General features: G+C 35.9%; 1 pseudogene; it reads left to right on the forward strand.

Annotated features, from left to right (window-relative positions):
* Positions 1-2,663: 2,663 nt before the first annotated feature.
* On the forward strand, positions 2,664-3,517 carry LOC141542598 (large ribosomal subunit protein eL6-like; annotated as a pseudogene).
* The last annotated feature ends 18,343 nt before the right edge of the window (positions 3,518-21,860 follow it).

The following is a 21,860-nucleotide window of genomic DNA, read 5'->3' on the forward strand; positions in this document are numbered from 1 at the left end:
TTGTTTCTCTTCCCAGATTATTTTTACCTTGTGAATACAACCCTTCCTTTGCAACAACAACAACAACAAAATTTGGTTCTGCACATATATATTGTACTTAAGATATACTATAAGTTATTTAATATGTATGGGAATGCCCGCCATCCAGGGAGGGGGTGGAAGGAAGGATAGGAAAACCTCAGAACAGAAGGGAGTACAAGGGATAATGTTGTAAAAAAAATTATCTATGCATATGTACTGCCAAAGAAAATGTTATAATTATAAAAATTAATAAAAAAGCTACTCCCCCCAAAAATTGTTGGACTTCAAAACCCTAAGGAATCTTTAGAATCCCTGAGACATGCAAATATTGTTGAAGGACTTCAAAATGTTCAGGAATCATTGCATTCTCTGAGAAATGATAAGACTGTTGTAGGACTTGAAAACCCTCAGGAATCAATGGATTTTCTGAGACATGATAAAACTGTTGCAGAACTTCAAAATCTGCAGGGATCATTGGATTCTCTAATACATAAAAAGAATGTTGCAAGACTTCAAAAACTTGCTGAGATCATTGGATTTCCTGATACATGAAGCAATGCACAATAGATTGATTTTGGACTATCTCTTGGCTGCTGAAGGAAGCATATGTGTGATTATTGTTTACATACCCTTTTTCTAGGACTTCTGAAAATCTTTTATGATACCATGTTGATTTATATTGTTTGTTATATCATTACTTGCATGTACAATTCATATTTGTTATACCACATTGAGCCTACAGCAGCTGTGGGGAAAGTCATAAATAATAGCCTGTGCTTTGTTGCTATGTGCTTGTATAATGCCTCCTATGCTGATGTGTTTGTGAATACCTGTTTCTAGTAAGACGCTTCAGCCCAGAAACCAGCTAACAATATCTGGCTTTACTCCCCACTTCCCTTTGATATTTTTCATCTCTCTTCCTGAGAAGTCAGGGAGGGCGTGATCACCTCATTTTTGATGTTCTCACCTCCCTGAGAAGTTAGTGATGGGGTGACCACCTGTGTTCTAAAACAAAAGAAAGTAGGAGATGTAAAGGCCTGAAACTCTGAATAGGTACACTGGAATCAGAAAACAAAAAACTTAAGGTTAATTACCTATTGGACAATACTCTGTTAGCATGTGCTTGGGAAAATGGCCTCCTAACTCTTCTATGGTGGCTCAATCTTTTTGTGTATACAGATAATTGTAGGAGAGATTAGCGGGTGGAGTAGGACAAGACAGAGTCATTTTGGAGGAGGACGAAGAGAAGGGAGGTCAGTTGACGGAGAGTGTGTGGCATTTTTGTCAGTCCCCTTCACTTCTCCTCCTAAAGCCCAAGGACTTTTGCTTATCCTAACTCTGGCTGATTCTGAGGCCTCCAGGGAGCCAACATGGACTTCACAGTTTAAGATCTCAATTTCATCGTTCTTTTTTTGTTGTTGTTATTTAATATTTATACAGCCATCAATTTGGTGTTATACCATCCTACTAACTCCCCTTGTTAACTGAGGGTTATTTGATTATATTATCCTATTGCTTATTATGTTGATTTATAAGGAAAATATTTCCCTCTGGAATGTGAACTTTTCTACTTAACTTTCTACTTGTCTATCTTATACTTTTTTACTCCTTAGTTCCTTTTGTTTGTTGTTAATATTTTTGCATTCTTATTCTTTCACAGGAAATAAATACATTTCATAGTTTTGTAAATTAAAACCATACAGCAACAATCACTTTTCCATATATATATGTTCCTATCCCTGTCTAGTGTATAGATATTTAATTAAACATCTTATTTAGCTAAAGAAGGAAGAAATGAGAGTATATTCCTATCCCGCTCTGTTCAGAACACAGCAATAATATCATATACAGTTCTGTGGCACACAAATTAAGAAGTAAGGTGTAGAGTTTCTGGAGGGTGTAAATTTTGTGACAATTGAATATTTTAAGACTATTTCATATAATATTATTTGAAGAAAATGGAAATGTTTATCCTGGAGAAGATCTGCTCACAGGTGGGATGTGATAACGAGCTTTAAATATTTAAAAGACTATATGTTCAAAAGGCTTAAATTGGTTCTTTTGCCGACTCAGAAGGCAGTATTGATGGATTTATGTATACCTGTTTGAAGTCAGCCCCTTCAGAAACCAGCTAATCTGATTCGATTTCCCATTTCCTTTGGTATTTTCATCTCCCTCAGGGAGGGTGTGACCACCTCCTTTTTATACTTTTTTCACTCCTTTTTTGAGCAATCAGGGAAGGCGTGATCACATTCTTTTTGGGGTTTTTACCTCCTTGAGAAGTCAGGGACGTCATGACCATTTCATGTTCTAAATCAAAAGAAAGCTTGAGATGTTATGGGCCAGAACTTGAAACAAGGTGCTAAGTTACTGATAGAGACAATGTTTATGTGCTTACCTCACACCTTTAAAAATTTTTAAAGGAGTTCACCCCTTTAAAGAGCATATATATGGAGGAGATTCACAAGTCAAGGAGATTCACAAGTCGAGAAGATTCATAAGTTGGGCAGAAATATAATCAAGAAGCTCTCAGGGCCAGGGCCACAAGCCCACAGAAACCATAAGCCCACAGAAACCCACAAGCTCACTTTCTGGGAGGAGGAGTCAAGATTCATTCCAACTGCACTTTCTCTTCTCTCAAGATGGCCGACCAAAAACCTCAAAAGATACCAAAAGAAAAAAATAAAATAAAAAAGGAAAAGAAAGGAAAAGAAAATAAAAGAGGAAGATGCAGCTGTTGTGAAAAAGCCTCAAAAGCATTGTAGTAGGAACCCAGTTCTGGCCTGAGGAATCGGTAAATACTCCAGGTCTGCCATGTATTCCCAGCGAGGTATAAACAAGTGAAAATATGCTGCACCAAAAACCTAGATTGAAAGGAAAAAAAGAGAGAGAGGGAGCTTGCTACTATCGCGAAACCAGTTGCTGGCAATAAGAATGGAGGAACCCTTGTGGTAAATATTCACAAAATACCTAGGTATTAGCCTACTAAGGATGTTCTCAGAAAGCTGCTAAGACATGGCAAAAAGCCCTTCAGCCACCATGTGAGGAGACTTTGATCTAGTATTACCCCAGGCACTGTTCTGATCATGCTCTCTGGCCACCACAATGGCAATCGAGTGGTTTTCCTGAAGCAGCTGGCTAGTGGCTTGCTACTTGTGACTGGACCTCTGACCATCAACCATTTTCCTCTGCAAAGGACCCATCAGAAATTTGTCATTGCCACCTCCATCAAGGTTAACCTTTCTAGTGTAAAAATTCCAAATCATCTTACTGATGCCTACTTTAAGAAGAGGCTCCGCAAACCTCAACACCAAGAAGGAGAGATTTTTGACACAGAAAAAAGAGAAATACGAGATTACAGAGCAGTGCAAGGCTGATGAGAAAACAATAGACTCTCAGATTCTGCCCCAAATCAAGAAAATGCCTCAGCTCCATGGCTACCTGGTCTGTATTTTCTCTCTCCAATGGAATTTATCCTCACAAACTGGTGTTTTAAATGCCTTGCAGAGAATTCTTGTTAAAATATTTGGAAAAAAAAAATAAAATGATTCATTCCAACTTCCACCTTTGTGCTGGCTATAAACATTTGGAGAGAGCGCTCTGAACCAAGGAGAGAGATAGGCCTCTAAGAAAGCTAACTGGGCCCAGGAAAAGATTCAAGATTTTGAAGGACACAATAAAGGATCTGGACTTTAACTCCTGGCTGCATTTGGGGATATTGAAACTGAACTGAAATTAAGGCTGCCTCCAGAAGCTCCCCAAGAGATCTGCTCTCAGAGAACTTTACATTTTAGAGAAAAACATCACATGTTAGTAGAATAAAGAATATGTTATTTAGTCTCTCTAGGTCTGACTTAGTTTCTTCATGAATAAAGATAAAGATAACTAGGTGGTGGCTAGAGCACTGAGCCTGGAATCAAGAAAACACAGTCCAGTTCTGGTCTCAGACACTTACTAATTGTGTGATCCTGGACTTAGGGCATGCCTTAAGTCTATTTTCCTCAGTTTTTTTCATATGTAAAATGAGCAGGAGAAGGAAATGGCACACTACATCAGTATTTTCCCCAAAACTATTAATGTGTAATAAATTTAAATGAGATCCTACATGAGTGAAAACAGTGTTTTGTTTTTTTTTAATTTTTATTTTAAATGAGGGTTCTACATTACATTATCTTCAAATGCTAACATATGATTCAATAGGAATCACTGTGATCCATTAAAAGAACATTAGATTTGATTCAGAGTACCAGGGCAGGGAAATTTAACACATTGCTTGTATTAGAAAAATCACTTAACCTATTTTCTTCTGTTAAATGAGAACATTATACTAAGTATATCTAAGGTAATTTCTACCTTTAAAAAATCTGATCCTATATAAGAAAAAATGCTTTAGGTATTCTAAGAGTACTAGGAAAAGTAGGCCATATTGGCCTTGAATGCCTCCAGAAGTGTTAGATGCTTATTCCCTGGATATTGGTATTGACATGATTATAAGTCATGAGCCCCTTGCATAATGATAGTTAAAATTAAACCTTTCCTCTTATGGGAACCTTCCCCTTTATGTGGGATATGTATACAATTTGGAACATCATGGGAAATTGATTCCCTTATGACTTCCTATTCATGGTACCCTTCTCTGTAGAAATTAATACATTGATTAACAATCTGTCAGGCCACAGCAAATATAGGGTGGTTTCAATGGGACAGAACAGACCTGTTTCTACCTTTAGAGTCCCTAATGATAGCTTGTGAGGATTCTGTTGCTAGGAAACTGACAGCAGTGCTTACTATACAGGTGATACTTTAACATCAGGGTATAACCCTCCAAGTCCCACTGTGAGTCTTTGTGGGATTTGTAGGATGATTGTTTTTTAAAAGTTCACTAATATGTGAGTTCTCTAACATGAATTTTAAAAAGCACAGCCATTCTCATAATCTAAAAGTCAGTGCCCTGAAGGCACTATATCTTCACTCACTGCCTTTGCTTCTTTATAGAAACAGACAATAAGACAATAGAAACAGACTCATGGCATAATTCTCAAGGTGACTCAGAGCAGTTAAAGAATGGCCCCACAGTACCCTTCCTTGGGAAGCAGTTACATGACTGAACTGGGGCAACTATAAGGAATTTACAGTATGCCTGCTATTAAATGTTGGAATAGTAGAGAACAACCTATAAGACTGTAGTTTGCATCATTGTTATCACTGTTTAAAAAGCTCCCTAATCAAAGCATCCTATTTCTGACTTTACATAACACATCCAGGGGCTGGGCTCCATAAATATAGTTAATTAATATTAATATTAAATATTACTTAACTAATAATAATATTGACAATTAATTTAATTTTAATTAATATTTTAATATAGTTAAGCAAAACATTTTTAATGTATATTCTTTCCACATCCCACTCTAGGTATAATGTCATCAGCCAGAGTCCTAGATGAGATAGCATGGTAACCAAACACTTATTCGAAAGTATGACATTTTTTCTTTTCTCCTTGACAAAATACTTCATAGAATACTCTGGGAACCCCACAAGTATAACATGAAATAAATGATAGTAATTCAAACCCAAGAGGAGAAAATTTTAAATGAAATAAACTGAGAAACAAGGCAAGATTGGAAGAAAAGTGTACATTTTCCCAAAAATAATTCTTAGGGCAAGACAATTTCCAAGTAAAATTAAAGGGATTTTTGTGCTATTTTCCTCAGAGACTCTGGCAATCAGTGAGTTTCTATATATTCCTTCTTCATTGTTCAAAGAATTAATATTTTCCAAAAAATTGTATCATGTACTAGGTTCTTCTCATTTTGACTTTCTTGGCAATTAAAATTGAGATAAATTGAATTGTGAATGCATAATGCAGAACATTTTACAAAGACCAGAAATGTCCAATCAATGTACACATTTTCATGTTTAAGAAATGCATATATGCATATTTATATATATATATATATATATATATATATATATATATATATATATATATATATATATATATCTTGTATAAGGATAGCAAAAAAGTAGCAGTGCTAGTAATTAAAGATAATGCTTTTCAGTACCTTATAGGTACCTTCTACCTTAGTATAAGATTGTTAACATCAAGCTATACTACTAAACTTTTCATTTACTTAATACTTTCCCAATGATCTGAAAATGACCTGTGCAATCGCCAAATATAAGGATATATTGTACAATATATCTGGAGGAAATTTAATTTTACTTCACACTTTATGACCACTTGGTTGAGTATTGTCATGTCTTAATAGAGAAACCACATCAATATAATGCAATAATTCTGCTACAGAGTACACTTCAAAAAGTGGGCTCTACAAATATGAGTTGTTGTTTTTTTTTTTTTTTCAAAAGACCATGAGAGACCCAAAGGCATACTGTCTTGAACTATTGTACATGTAAATGTACAACACCACATGATGCAATCATTCTCCTCTTATTGTCTGGTTTCTAGGTAGTAATAATGAAGAGAGTAGATATTTTTATGAAGTAACAAGTGATGTAATATTACAAAAAAAAAACATAGATTAGATTTTAGTGGAAAATTAAAAATATTTTATAGTTTAAAAAATGTGAAAGGTTGAACTATGGAACAAAATTTTTAAAATGGGCAAAATATGTTTCTCAGCTACAATGACTTTCATCTAAAATGCATGAATAAGAAAATAATTTGGAGAATTTTCACTCAATTTGAAGGATTTCACAACCAAATTCTTTTGAAGGCGATATTTTCATCATCATTTCCTCTACCATTAATTAGCAACCCACCTCCACTAATTTGGTAAACTAATGCTAACAAGATATATGTTAAGTAATTTCTGTGGATGTCTTGAACTGATTCAAAATACTGATTCATCAATGGATCAATCTGTTTGATGCCAATTCTTGTTTGTCCTTTATATGAACAAAGATAGTAGGAGATTTGGAGTTGCCAACAACATATTGCTCAGAAGTCATAATGAAATGTAGCCCTCAGGGAAATATCCAGAGAGTTCTACTTTAGCAATAGATGGGTGATACATTTTCTAGCAGATTTGCTCTTGCAAACTCATTCTTAATTGTTACTATGGAAATTACATTTTTCATTAATATTTTATTTTTTAAACTAGGAACATAACACATTGCTATATTTTTTCCTTTTAGTTAGCATGTGATGAATAAAATATTTGCTCCATCTTTAGCTTAATATTTGACTGAATCTCTTATAGTAGAACTACTTTGCATTTTTAAGACTTCCTTTTTGTAGTCTTATTTAAATTCTCTAACAAGTTGCTTTATAATTTTCAATATTTTTATATATTTCAGGTGTGCTTTATCCGGCTATTCTTTATGCTCACTCTTTAGATTTATGGGGAAATGAAGAACATGAATACGATCCCATATTTTGATAAAATCTTCTCAGTAGAGAAATTTGATGTGTTATAGTGACTTGAACTCTCTGACTTTTAAGGGAGGTTTGTGCACAGAAAAATAGGAATTTATATAGGGAAATTAGTATCTAGTCCAATATAATTAGGGTGAGATATAAATTAGAAACTACCAAAATACTTTACAGAAAGGAAAAAAAAAAAGCCAAAAAATCATGATTCCTTTTTAACTCAAAGTTTATGATTAAAAATATACATTGGTATGTTAAAGGAAATGATATTTAATCAATGTAATTTAATAAATTAAATCTAATCTAATCAAATAATCACTAAATTTATTCAATTTCCCTCTAAAGGGATATAAATTAAATTTTCCCCCCACTTTGCGGAATGTATTACTTTCTGATCTCTCATGAGGTAATTAAATTTTGACAAATTTTGTCCTGATCTATTGAGGAAAGACATACTTTAGACTACATGAAAAGTATGCATTAAGCTTCCTTTTTATTAACCTTAAAATTTATTTCAATCAATCAACCAACATTCGCTAAGCACCTATTATATCCCAGGTAGCACATTTAGTACTACATAAATATGAATTAAGCAAATTCTAATCTTAAGAAATTTACATTCTAACTGGAGAGCCTATATATATATATATATATATATATATATATATATATATATATATATATATATACTAACACAAATAAATTTAACATTGCTAAATATAAGGTACTGGGAGAAGAAAGGTATTAGTAGATGAGTAGATGAGATCAGGAAAAGCTTCAGGTAGATATCACTTGAAATGTTTTTGAAGCAAGAGAGGGCTTCTTTGAGGTGGAAGGGAGAAATAAGTCCCTTTTAGTCAGTTCAAGGGCCCTCAGAGGAAAGATTTATATAGATTTTTATGAGGAACAGAAAGAGGGTCAGTTTGGTTAAATTAAACAAGGTAGAAAGAGAAGTGATATACAATGAGATTGCATATGTAGGCTGAAATCAAGTTGTGAAGGACTTAAACATATACACAGTGAAGTATATATTCTATCATAAGGACCCATTGAAATATATTAAATAGGGGAATAGCTATCTCAGATTTATACTTTAGGAAAATCACTTTGACCTCAATGTAAAAATTGGACTGGAATTAAGAGACAACTCATTATTTGTTGAGCACTGGTCCGGCATTCAAATAGTTAAAGTTATTATGGTAATGCAATGTTTTAACACAAATAATAAAATGACGTGTTGCTTAAGAAACGTTCAAATTGCTACCTGTCAGTTTTATTGAGCATTCTCATCTCCCCCAAATAATCCATGGCTGTCTTGAATATCTTGTAGATTCTAATGATCTATGAAGTATATGTCTCAGGTCAGGTAATACTGATAGTGGTGGTAGTGATAGTTTCTATTCTCTCACATTAGCTTTCATCTTTTCCTATATGACTTTCTCTGATAATAATATAATTATATTAATATGGAAAGGCTGTTTCAATAGCATACATATGCTGAATGTGGATGTCTATACACACATATACACACAAATACATACAGTATAGAAAACACTTGTCAAATGAAAAAGTCATATATTCTTAGACACAATAGAACAACTTTTTCATTATTTTTCCTATTAATTACCACTTAAAATGAAAATTTAAATGATTATTGAAGTATTGAGCTTGAATACATTAGATGGAATTTTTTTTTCATTTTTCTCTCTATTGTTTATTATGAATACTATTAGTTTGAATTCTGTTATATTTTACACTTCTTCAAACTATTTGCTTAATTTATCTTTCCAAATCTTCTTAATAGAATTGTTTGCCAAATAAATACATTCTTATCAAGTATACATTTATTGAAGACATTGGAGAAAGATTTGTTCAATAATCAAAGAAAAATACTTCAATCATTTGTTCTTGCTAAGACAGCTTCTTGAATTTCAAAGGTATGGCTTGATATTCTATGGTAGATAGATCCCCCTATGGACTTTTTCCTATTTGGAGACAGGAGCTCCAGAATACAACCATAATAAAAAACTATCTATTTAATAGTTTGGAGAACATAGATTTTTTTTTTTTTTTTTTGGTAACCAAATGACATCAGTCAACTCCATAACATTTCTAATTCCTGGATTTCTAGGGAGAGGATGTTCTGTGGTTCACTCTGAGAAGTTTTGAAATCATTAAAAATGGTAAAAAGTTATCATAATATTTTGATCTTTAAAAATTCTACATGAATAGATATTATGTTATTTCATCATTTAAAAAATAAAAACTCTTTTATATTCTCATGTTTAGGGTTAAGAAGATAGTTTAAACCTTTGATTTCACTGGCATAGGGAAGTTCCATATTAAGAAATTCCCACTAACAATGCAACAAATTCTCTGCAACTTCTAATCTTAGTGAATTTCCTAGTGCATGAGAAGTTTCCCAGGGTCTACAATTTATACATAAATAAGCATGGCATAGTCTCCATTGTTTTTGCTATTTCTGCATATTTAACTTTCTCCAAAGCTTGAAAATGAATGAATATCTAAGTAGTAATTAAAGAAATGAAAATTAAAATAATTCTGGATCATTATTCATACCCATCGTATTATAAGAAATGACAAAGAAAATGATAATTATTGAAAAAGTTGTAGGAAAATACAACAACTAATGGATCTGTAAGTTGATAAAGCCATCCTGTTGACAATTTTGAACTATGTTGTGCATATCGCTTTGTAAGGGGCCTTTAAATGGGTGCCACAGCGCATCGGGAGATTGAGGCCCGGAAGTAATTTCTGTGGATATTAGGACTGCCCTTGGGTGGGATCCTGGCCATATTGAGATAGCTTCGTAATGGGTGACTCTCTCGCTGATTGGCTGTGTGTGTGTGACCTCACAGGCCCTATGTAAGCCCACTGCAGGCAGCAGGCGCTCTCTCTTTAACCTGGCGTTCTTCACCTTGGCTCCCTAGCCTGGGTGGCCAAGCCAAGATGGATAGCCAAAAGAGGTAAGGGTTTTGGTAGTGAACACATGGGTCTTCTGACCAGGTGTTCACTCGGGAACCAACAAGTCAGGGCATCAGTTAGGGCATTATGTGAGTAGGTATAATAAAGGCTTTTAAGATTACACGTGGTTGTTCTTGAGTGCGCTACCGGTTATTAAGCTATAGATTCAATAGATTGTGGCCAGAGACCTTTGAAGGCCTCAGAGGAGGCGAGCCGGGTAGAGTTCACACTGCAGAGGACAGTGGTCAAAGGTACTCTGGTGGGTCTAGGACAGACTAGTAATTGTAACTGCCAGGAGAGCACGTTACATCGCTTGATTCAGTGAAATCATCAATAAAGCTATATTTCAAAAAGTTTCAGGGAAAAGGGAAAGGAAAAGGATTATATGCCAGGATATAATGGAATCAATTCATATTAATGGTCAGAAAGCTGTTAACAATTACATAGCAGAAATTGGAAACATTACAAATCAAGGCTTCTTCATTGTGTAGGTTTAGGAAAATGATATAGCAAAAGTTAGGAATAGAAATTAAACTTAAAAATTGTGAAATTTCAGAGATGGTTGTTAAACATTTAAAAGAACATATCTGAATGTACAATGAATATAGAAAAGCAAAGGAAGAAAAAATGGATGGAAAAAAAAAACGAGGAAAAGAAAGAAGAGTGGAAGGAAGGATTGAAGGAAGGAAGGATGGAAGGAAAGAAAGGATGAAAAGAGGGAAAGAAGGAATAAAAGAAGAAAAAAGGAAGGAAAGGAGGGAGGGAGGAAGGGAGAAAAGAAGGAAAAAGTAAGGAAGAATAGTTGAAAGAAAGGAGGAATAGAAAATAAATAATGAAAAGAACAAAAAAAATATTGAAAAATATTGGAAACTCTGGGGAAGGGACAGAGCTAAGATGGTGGAAAGGACACAAGCTTCATTCTGAGCTCCCTTTTACCCTCACTTACTAATTACTTAATTCAGCCTCTGAAATAGTTGTTGACTGGTAAAATCAACAACAGATTAGCAGATGAAGATAACTTGGAAGATCACCAGAAAAGGTCTGCATTGATAGGGCGAGATGAGGCCAGTGCAATCAGGGAGACAGAGTGTGGAGGCTAGTCCAAACTGAGTGGACCAGGGGTAGGTACAATCTCTGCCAAGGGGGTGGGGGAGTGTAGAGGAAGAATTTGCAGGGAGAACTCTACCACAGTTTGGCTGTTTAGCTTTGGTTGCAAAGCAGTAGATCAACAGAGGATTTACACAAACACCAGAGGTTGAGTGTACCACAAAACACCCAAGTTAAGCAGGACCTGGCTTAGTCCACCCAGCCCCTGAAGTGACTCAGCACAATCACAATGCTGCTGCTCTGCCACAGTCCACAGTGGGGGCTCTTCCCACAGCAGCAACACTTTTACAAGTGGCTGCTTTTCACAGCCCATTAGCAGACAGAATACCTACTGTTCTATCCCTGTCTGTAGAGGAAGCTGAGAAGCTCCTTGCCCTGAAGGCAGAACCCAAGGACTTTTTAAAAAAATGTGTAAAAAAATTGGAAAAATATTAAATGCTCTTGGATAGAGAGAGCAAATATAATTAAGATTACAATACTACCTAAACTAATCTATTTATTTAACGCTATACCCATCAGACTCCCAAAAAAACTATTTTAATTATCTAGAAAAAAATAACAACAAAGTTCATATGGAAAAACAAAAGGTCAATAATTTCAAGGGGACTATTGAAAAAAAAATTAAGGTGGCCTAGCTGTACCAGATCTAAAATTATATTATAAAGCAGCAGTCACCAAAACCATTTGGTATTGCCTAAGAAATAGACTAGTTGATCAGTGGAATAGGTTAAGTTCATATGACAAAATAGTCAATAACTTTAATAATCTAGTGTTTGGCAAACCCAAAGACCCCAGCTTTTGGGATAAGAATTCACTGTTTGACAAAAAACTGCTGGGGAAATTGGAAATCAGTATGTCAGAAACTAGGTATTGACGCACACTTAATACCATACACCAAGATAATGACAAATTGGGTTCATGATCTAGCATAAAGAATGATATTATAAATAAGTTAAAAGAACATAGGATAGTTTACCTTTCAGACCTGTGGAGGAAGAAGAAAGTTGTGACCAAAGAAGAACTAGAGATCATTATTGATCACAAAATAGAAAATTTGGATTATATCAAAATGAAAAGCTTTTGTACAAACAAAATTAATGCAGATAAAATTAGAAGGGAAGCAATAAACTAGGAAAACATTTTTATAGTCAAAAGTTCTGATAAAGGCCTCATTTCCAAAATATATAGAGAATTGACTCTAAAAGAAATCAAGATATTCTCCAATTGATAAGTGGTCAAAGTATATAAAGAGACAATTCTCAGATGAAGAAATTGAAACTATTTCTAGCCATATGAAAAGATGCTCCAAGACATTATTAATCAGAGAAATAAAAATTAAGACAACTCTAAAATGCCACTACACACTTGTCAGATTGGCTAGAACAGGGAAAGATAATGTGAAATGTTGGAGGGTGTAGCGTGCTGTTGTTTCCAGAAGCTGGAGATCGCTCTCTGGGAGGAGATCTGCTGTTTAAACTCAAATCTCTCAGACAGATTCTTCTTCCTGTAGAGAACCGTTATCTCCAGACAGTTGCAGTTAACTCTTGTCCAGAGAAGTGAATTCCCTTCCTGCAGAGAGCCACATCAAGCCTGATGTAGAGCAGAGACTTCTCCTATCTCTGCAGTGCTGTCCTCTTTTATCCTCCCAGAGAATGGGCGTGGGATAATGCAAGGGCTTCTGGGAAGAAGTACTCCAACTAATGAGCTTGCTCCTCTTAGAATTCCTAAGGTGTAAACTCCTTTTAAAGGCCCAAACCAAAGGTCTGAGCCAGAGAACTGTCAAGTCAACCTGAGTTCTCATCTTGTAATTGTCCAGACAACCTGAATTCTCACCTTGTCACTGTCCAGACAACCTGAGTTCTCACCTAGTAATCCTAACATCTCCCCCTTTCTTTTGATTTAGAACATAGGATAGTCATGACCTTGAAACATAAATCCATCAACATGGGAGGTATTACACATAATTACATAAATTACATAAGCACATAGTAACATAGTAACATAATACATGCTAGAAGTATATAACAAATAACATGATCAAATAATCATAAATTGAAAATTTATAAATGTCCATAAGTCCATTGTCCATTAGTCTCATCTTGTATTAGGAAGTCCAATGATTCCTGCTGGTTGTTAAAGTTCTTTAACAGTCTTCTTATTAGCCATGCTCTTTCAGTGCCAGATGTTTCTTAGATTTTCTCCTTTATTTTTAGGTCTTTCTCTTTTTCTGTCTCTCTCTGATGGACAAGGCGAATACGACTCGTTGGCACCTATCTGATTCCTTCTCCTGCTGAAGAAATACAAGCAAACCCTCTCCCCCAGGCAGTTAACCTATCTGGTCCCTTCCATTCACCATTTTCTGGGTGTCTCCACATCACCTGGTGATTATCTAAGTACAGTGGAGCTGCCTGCACTGGACACTGCCCTTCTGGTGGGTTATAAAACCTGTCTGCCAGAGCCAATGCATCTTTGTCAAAAATTAGAAAATTAATGGTATAGAGAATTCAATTTAGAAGTTCTCTAGGGTTACTCGCGGCTCCCCCTTTCTTTTGTTTTTGGAGGGGTGTCTTAATATCTCTGTTTCTTCTCTCTACTATTGCCTGCCCTTGAGGATTAAAGGGTATGCCCGTGGTATGTAAAATCTTATACTGCGCACAAAAGTGTGTAAAATGTTTGGACGTATATGCAGGTCCATTGTCTGTTTTTATTGCTTCTGGCACACCCATAATTGCAAATGCTTGTATAAGGAATTCAGTGACCACTCGGGCTGTCTCTTTTGCTGCTGGCATTGCAAATGTGAATCCTGAAAAGGTGTCTACCACAACATGAATAAAAGATAGACGACCAAAAGATTTATAATGGGTCACATCCATTTGCCAGATTTCATTGGGTCTCAAACCACGAGGATTCTTCCCTGGAGGGAGTGTAGGAGTGTGGAAAGGAAGACAAGCTGTACAGCTTTTTACTATGCTCCTAGCTTCCTCTCTTGTGATTCCAAATTGTAAACGTAAAGCTTGAGCAGCCTGATGATATTTAGAATGAGATTCTTGTGTTTCCTGAAATAAAGGACCACTGGCTAACATAGTTAGAAGGCTATCTGCCTTTGAATTTCCATCAAAAATAGGACCTGGAAGTCCACTATGTGAGTGGACATGCAAGATATAAATCTTGCCTGGATGTTTTCTCACTTGCTCTTGAAGTTCCTTAAAGAGCTGATAAACATTAGTGGCTGCAAATTTTATTTGGGCTGTGGCAATTCTTTGTACTACACCTACTGAATAGGCTGAATCAGTAATTATATTTACGTCTCCTGGGTAATAAGTAAGAGTTATCATGATAGCAAATAATTCATTCTGTTGAGTGGACTGAAAAGGAGTCCTGACTACTCTCTTTATGGTTAAATCATGAGAGTATTCAGCACAAATCTTTTCTTTGGAGGCATCTGTAAACATTGTTGGTCCTTTAAGAGGAACCTTAGAAACCTTTTCTTCAAAAATCCATCGCCAATTATGTAGTAGCCGGGTTATCTTCAATGGATATCCATGTGCAAAATTTGGAGCGGTGGCCAATAAAATTTGCCATTCTGGGATGGTCTCACAGCACACATTAATTTGTGCATTAGTATAGAATTTGTATATTTTTTCAGGACTTATTCCAGATAATTGTGTTACTCTCTTAATAGCCTTTAATAAAATCCTAGCCACAAGCACTGGGTAAGGAGTAAGGCTTTGTTATGGTTGTGCTGGGAGATTCACCCACTCAATCTCACTGTCTCCTTGATGAAGGACTGTTGTGGGTGCATCTTTTGTAGCAAAAACTGATATTTCCAAGGGTTTTTGAGTGACTCTTTCAACCACATTGGATAAAGCCAGTTCAACTTCTCTCAAAGCCTCTTGTGCTTCTTTTATAAGCTGGCGTGGTGAATTTAAAGCACTGTCTCCCCTTAAAATGTCATATAGAGGGTGTAGTTGATTGGTAGTTAAGCCTAATACTGGATGCATCCATTGGATATCTCCTATTAATTTTTGAAAATCATTTAAGGTGTTCAACTTCTATGTTCTTAAAGAAGCTTTTGTACTGTGAGTGTCTTAGGATATACTTCATATCCTAGATATTGAAAAGGAGCATGTCTTTGAATTTTTTTGTCTGTAGCTATATGCAGTTTGTAGTACTTTAATGTTTCCAGGGTCTTTTGTAGACATGCTTCTCACATTTGTTCCTCCGGTGCACATCCCAAAATATCATCCATATAATGTAACAATATTACTTTTGGAAAAGCTTTTCTTACTGGAGCAAGAGCAGCAGCAACATACATTTGGCACATAGTAGGGCTGTTTTTCATTCCCTGTGGCAAAACTGTCCATTCATATCTTTTATAAGGCTCAGCCAAATTAACACTAATCACTGAAAAAGCAAATCTTTTCATATCCTCCTTATCTAGAGGGATAGAATAGAAACAATCCTTAATTTCTATAACCCATAGAGGCCATTCTCTTGGCAAATGAGTAGGAGATGGAAGTCCAGGCTGAAGAGTTCCCATAGTTTCCATCTGTTCATTTATTCTTCTTAGATCAGTTAACATCCTCCATTTCCTAGTTTTCTTTTTCACCACACATACTGGGGAATTCCAAGGACTCAGAGAAGGTCAAGTTGTTCTTTCACTTTGTCTAATAAGGCTTGAATTTTATCACTTCTTAAGGGCCACTGTTCTACCCAAACTGGTGAATCAGTCTTCCACTGAATAGAAACTGGTGAAAGTGCAGGTAGGCCTTCAACAGCAGCCCTGCCTAAAAAGCCGAAGTGCTTATTTGTAATCCTATCTGCTGTAAAATGTCTCTTCCCCACAGATTGATGGGGATTTTTTTCAACCACAAAAGGAGTAAAAACTCCTGTTTCTCCTTCAAATACCCATCTCAAAGGCCTATCACTAACTTCTGCTGCTATTGATCCTTCTACCCCAGACATGTAGGTGTCTGCCTTAATCTTTGGCCAGTGACTGGGACAATTGGCACCCGAGTCTACCAATCCTTCAAATGGTATTCCATTTATATAAATAGTAAGCATAGGTTGGTCAGCTGTCACAGCTGCTGTCCAATATATTCCTGGATTTTGTTCACTGGAGTCAGAATCTAGGCGACTGTCACCAGGTTGCTTATTAGGGGTACGTAACAATAAGCTTATTCTACTACTTCTCCTGGTTGATAAATCACACGTTGTCTACCTGTGTTAGTGACTGGGATATTAGCTACACGTTCTCCAGTTTCCCACATCAGTGTATGGATGGACACTGTTTTGTAGGCACTCTCAGAAGGTGAAATAGTCAAGCCTACTGTGCCTGGAGGCAAAGGATCCATAGGCTCAACAGGAACAGATTTCACTTCTGCAGGGAGTATCTCAGTAGTCTCTACTGCATACAACTCTATTTTTCCTAATTTCAATCCCTTTCTTCCATCTGATTGCCTTTTGGCTGATTGATCATGTCTTAAAATTCTCTGGATGTAACCTCAGCTGCCATGATGTCCCACTTGGGGGGGCTGAAGCTGGGCCCCACCTGTCATTTCCCTTGGTCAATCTACATTTGGAGGCCCAGTGGATGCCCTTGTGACATTTTGGACATGGAGTTTTAGGTCTTCTCTCACCCTGTCTTCTCACTGTATTTCCATATCTACACTGAGCTCTTAGATGCCCATTTTTTCCACATTGAAAACATCGCCGAGTTTCTCTAGAAGGTCCTTGCCAGGAGGGACCCTGTCTTTCCACATTCATCATTGTCCATGTGTAAAAAACATTTGTTCCCACTGTAGCACAGCATCTTATGATCTCCTCTAGAGGAGCATCTTTTGTCTAATCCCCATATAATTCTTTTGCAAATCTCATTGGCATTTTCGTTAGCCAGATGTCTGGTCATTATTTCTGTAGCTGCATTTTCTCCAATAGTTCTTTTGACAGCAGTTTGCAAACATCCCACAAAATCCGCAAAAGGTTCATTGGGACCTTGCTCTGTTTTAGTGAAAGCCTCTCCGCGATCTTTCTGTCCAGGGAGGACATCCCAAGCTTTTATTGCAGCCTTAGCAATTTGTTCATATATTGTCATGGTATAATTAAACTGTTCTGAATTCTCTCCAAACCGACCTTCACCAGCTAAGTGCTCAAAAGTGAATTGTGTGTTAACTCCTATTTCCAAATTGCATCTGACTTGAATTTTATATAATTCATGAAACTCTGCAAGCCATAGCAAATTTTCTCCAGGTTCCAGGCATGTCCTTGCTATGGATTTCCAATCATTTGGGGTTAGGACTTCATAAGATAAACCATCTAGTAACATTTTAACATAAGCTGATGTAGCCCCATAAAGGGTACAAACTTTTTTCAAATCCTTAATTTTATTCAAATCTAAAGGTGCATATCTTCTCCTTTTTTTGACCTACAGAGTCAATCTCTTCAATCACAGGATATGCATATATAAAATCACTTCTATCCTGTCCTTCTCTCTTAGCTTTAACCAATGCTTTTTCTAATCTTGTCATAGGCTTAGGCTGCTTCATAGGCAATTCTGTTTGTGTTTCTGCCTCTTTCCCTCCTCCTTCTTCTTCCACCTCTGAAGGTGGAGTTGATGTGGGACTGTCAATAGTCTGCTCTCTAGGCAGGGTTGAAGCTTCTTCAAGAGAATCATACCCTAATTCCTCATTTAAATCCTCTTGCTCTAGGGCAAGTTCTTTATCTTTCCTTTTTTCCTCATACTTCCTCCTCTATTCATTTTTAAAACTTTTCCTTCTCCTACAACTTGCTTGATAGTTTAAGGCTAATTGAACTATGTTGTAGATATAAAATACCTCTGCAGAAATTGAATGAGGCCCATTTTTTGCATGAAATTCTTTCATTTCAAATCCCACTAGCTTCTATTTATCTACATCTATCTTTTCTTCCTCTAAGAACCAAGGGGATGTGCGTCTTAATGCAGCCAAGAGTTTAGCAATCTGTACCCAGGTTACAAGTAAACTCTGCTCCTCAATTATCTTGATTATACTCTCTATAGTACCAGTCCTGAATGGGGCTGGAGCTGAGGCTGCCTCTGGGGCTGGGGCTGAGTCAATTGAGGTTGAGGGATTGTCTTTAGCTAACATCTGCCCCATTTCAGCTATAAAAGATTGCTGGTTTAGCCCTTAACAAGTTAAGTTCCTTATTTATCTATTAGAACGTTCACTTAATCTTTAACAAAGTTTCCTTGTTACTCACAGTTCTGGGTCAGAGAGACTGAGATCTGGATGGGAGGCTTTTCCACTGGAATAAGGATTGTGTCTGTCCCTGTTCAGGCCCCAAATTGCGAAGGCCTGGGCTAGCTCCTCTGAAGTGCTCAGAATAAGTCCTTGTCAGGATAAGGAAAAGTCCTGGCCCCACGTGTGGATGCCAAATGTAGCATGCTGTTGTCTCCAGAAGTTGCAGATCACTCTCTGGGAGGAGATCTGCTATGTCAAATCAAATCTCTCGGACAGATTCTTCTTCCTGTAGACAACCATTATCTCCAGACAGTTGCCATTAACTCTTGTCAGAGAAGTGACTTCCCTTCCTGCAGAGAGCCACGTCAAGCCTGATGTAGAGCAAAGGCTTCTCCTATCTCTGCAGTGCTGTCCTCTTTTATCCTCCCAGAGAATGGGCATGGGATAATGCAAGGGCTTCTGGGAAGAAGTACTCCAACCAATGAGCTTGCACCTCTTAGAATTCCTAAGGTGTAAACTCCCTTTAAAGCCCCAAACCAAAGGTCTGAGCCAGAGAACTGTCAAGTCAACCTGAGTTCTCACCTTGTCACTGTCCAGACAACCTGAGTTCTCACTTAGTAAACCTAACAGGAGGGGATGTGGGAAAATTGGGACACTAATACATTGTTGGTGGAATTGTGATTACATGCAGACATTCTGGAGAGCAATTTGGAACTATGCTCAAAAAGTTATCAAACTGTGCATATTCTTTGACCCAGCAGTGTTACTACTGGGCTTATATTCCAAAGAGATTTTAAAGAAGGGAAAGAGACCTGTATGTATAAGAATGTTTGTGGCAGCCCTCTTTGTAGTGGCTAGAAACTGGAAACTGAGTGGATGCCCATCAATTGGAGAATGGCTGAATAAACTGTGGTATATGTATATTATGGAATATTATTGTTCTGTAAGAAATGACGAACAGGATGATTTCAGAAAGTCCTGGAGAGACTTACATGAACTGATGCTGAGTGAAATGAGAAGAACCAGAAGATCATTATATACTTTAACAGCAATACTACATGATGATCAATTCTGATGGACATGGCCCTCTTCAAAAATGAGATGAACCAAATCAGTTCCAATAGAGAAGTAATGAACTCAACCAGTTATACCCAATGAAAGAACTCTGGGAGTTCACTATGAACCAATATATAGCATTCCTAATCCCTTTATTTTAGTCTGCTTGCATTTTTTATTTCTTTCTTAAGTTATTTTTATCTTATGGTTAAATATCCATGAAATGCTCAGAAGTGAAAATAAGGAAGACCAGAAACTAGACAGTTTCAAATATACATGTCATTTTATTATATATTTAAAAATAAAAACAAGCTCCCCATAGTGTAGGCTCCTATAATTTAATATATAGCCCTCTCTGGTTTCTTATATATAGAAATGCTCATTTAGACAGCATCTTTTTAGTTTATAATTTTAAAATAGCTAAATAAATAAATCAATGAAATTAAACAAATAGCAATTACATATCATTTATCATGTTGATATAATACATTTGAAGATATTTGCAGGAGACTAATGGAGACAGGCTAAAGAAGAAACATATGAAGAATAGAAGGAAAATGAAAGCATGAAATACTTAAAGTCTCATAGTTATAAAGAAGCAGAGGAAAAGAAAGAGGAAAGGATGTCAAATTGAAATATCGGGGGGAAAGGTTGTTAGTACAGAAATGAAAAATGGAAGAGAAAGGAATTTATATTTATCTCTTTTAATCACAGTCCATGTCAAACAATATCAGTATTTAATGAATTAATCCAACAAATATCTGTTAATTCCCTAACGTATATAAAGTACTCTATTAGGTTTTATGGAAATAAAGATGAACATTATTACAGTCTTTGTCTTAAAAGTGCTTATAAGTCTAATAGAGAGAATAAGGCTCACATAAATACGTATGATTTAAAGTAGATAGTAAAGAGGCAAAGGACTTTTGGAAAACTGGAGAAAGAATAGAATACTTTCAGATGAAAATGGGAGAAGGCTTCACAAAGAAGATAGTTTTAAATCTGGACCATGAAAACATAACCATGAGAGTATACAGATCAGGATATAATATAACATTACAATTTTGTCCAGAATCTATAGCACAGAAAGTTTTATAGAATAAAATGTTATTCCAGATAGTAAAGAAACTTAAATGTCAGACTAATTTCTTGTAAGGCAGTAGAAAGGCAATGAAAATTTCTGAGTAGGGCAGTAATATAGATGCATAAATTAGAAACATTATTGTAACATATGTGCGAAGAATGAATAGAATGAAAGTACTGGGAGAGGTTAGACTGATTCAGGATGAAAGAGATGAGCTTGAGTAGAGATTGGGGGGGGGGGAAGATGTGTTTTTTAGATAGAAGAGAACATTCTGCCCATTCTATTCATAGTTTATTATTTATTTATTTTTTTTTTATCAAGGGAATTGAGGGCTAAAGAAAGTATCTCCTTTAAAAAAGTCAAATCATTTTAAGGAGAATAAGAAACCATATTAAGTAAGACTTAAACCTGGATCTTCTGATGTAGCAGTCTTCCCATGACCCAGCCCCTTCCTCATTTAGGTAGAATGATTTTCAAATCAACGGGAAAAGACAACTGATTTGATATGAGTAGGACAAAAAAGTAAAAATAATAATTCTCTTCTATGACACTATAGGATGGTGGTAACATAATTTTATATATTTTTTAAAATAAAGAATATAGGCAGGTGGGGAAAGTGGAAGATGAATAATTTAGTTTCAAGCATATGTGAGTTTGAGCTGCTAATAGGACAACCCTTGTGCTGATATTGAGTAGTCAGTGGGGATTGTAAAATGGAGCTCATGAGAGAGATAGTTCTATTTCTTTATATTCAATTCAATGAAGATTTACCAAATGTTAGTTCACTGTAAAACAATATACTAAATGTTGATAATACAGAAGTATTTACAGATAATACAGAAGTAATACAGAAGTATACTCCTTTCAAATATTTTACAAATTGGATGTAGATTTTGGAAAGTTACCTTTAAACAATAATAATTAAAATAAAGTTTGCCAGAGGTAACTTTATACCGGACAGGACCAAAAAGATTTTAGTTGGTCCTTTTTAAAA

The sequence above is a fragment of the Sminthopsis crassicaudata genome, chromosome 5 (assembly GCF_048593235.1).
Source record: "Sminthopsis crassicaudata isolate SCR6 chromosome 5, ASM4859323v1, whole genome shotgun sequence".
Taxonomy (NCBI): domain Eukaryota; kingdom Metazoa; phylum Chordata; class Mammalia; order Dasyuromorphia; family Dasyuridae; genus Sminthopsis; species Sminthopsis crassicaudata.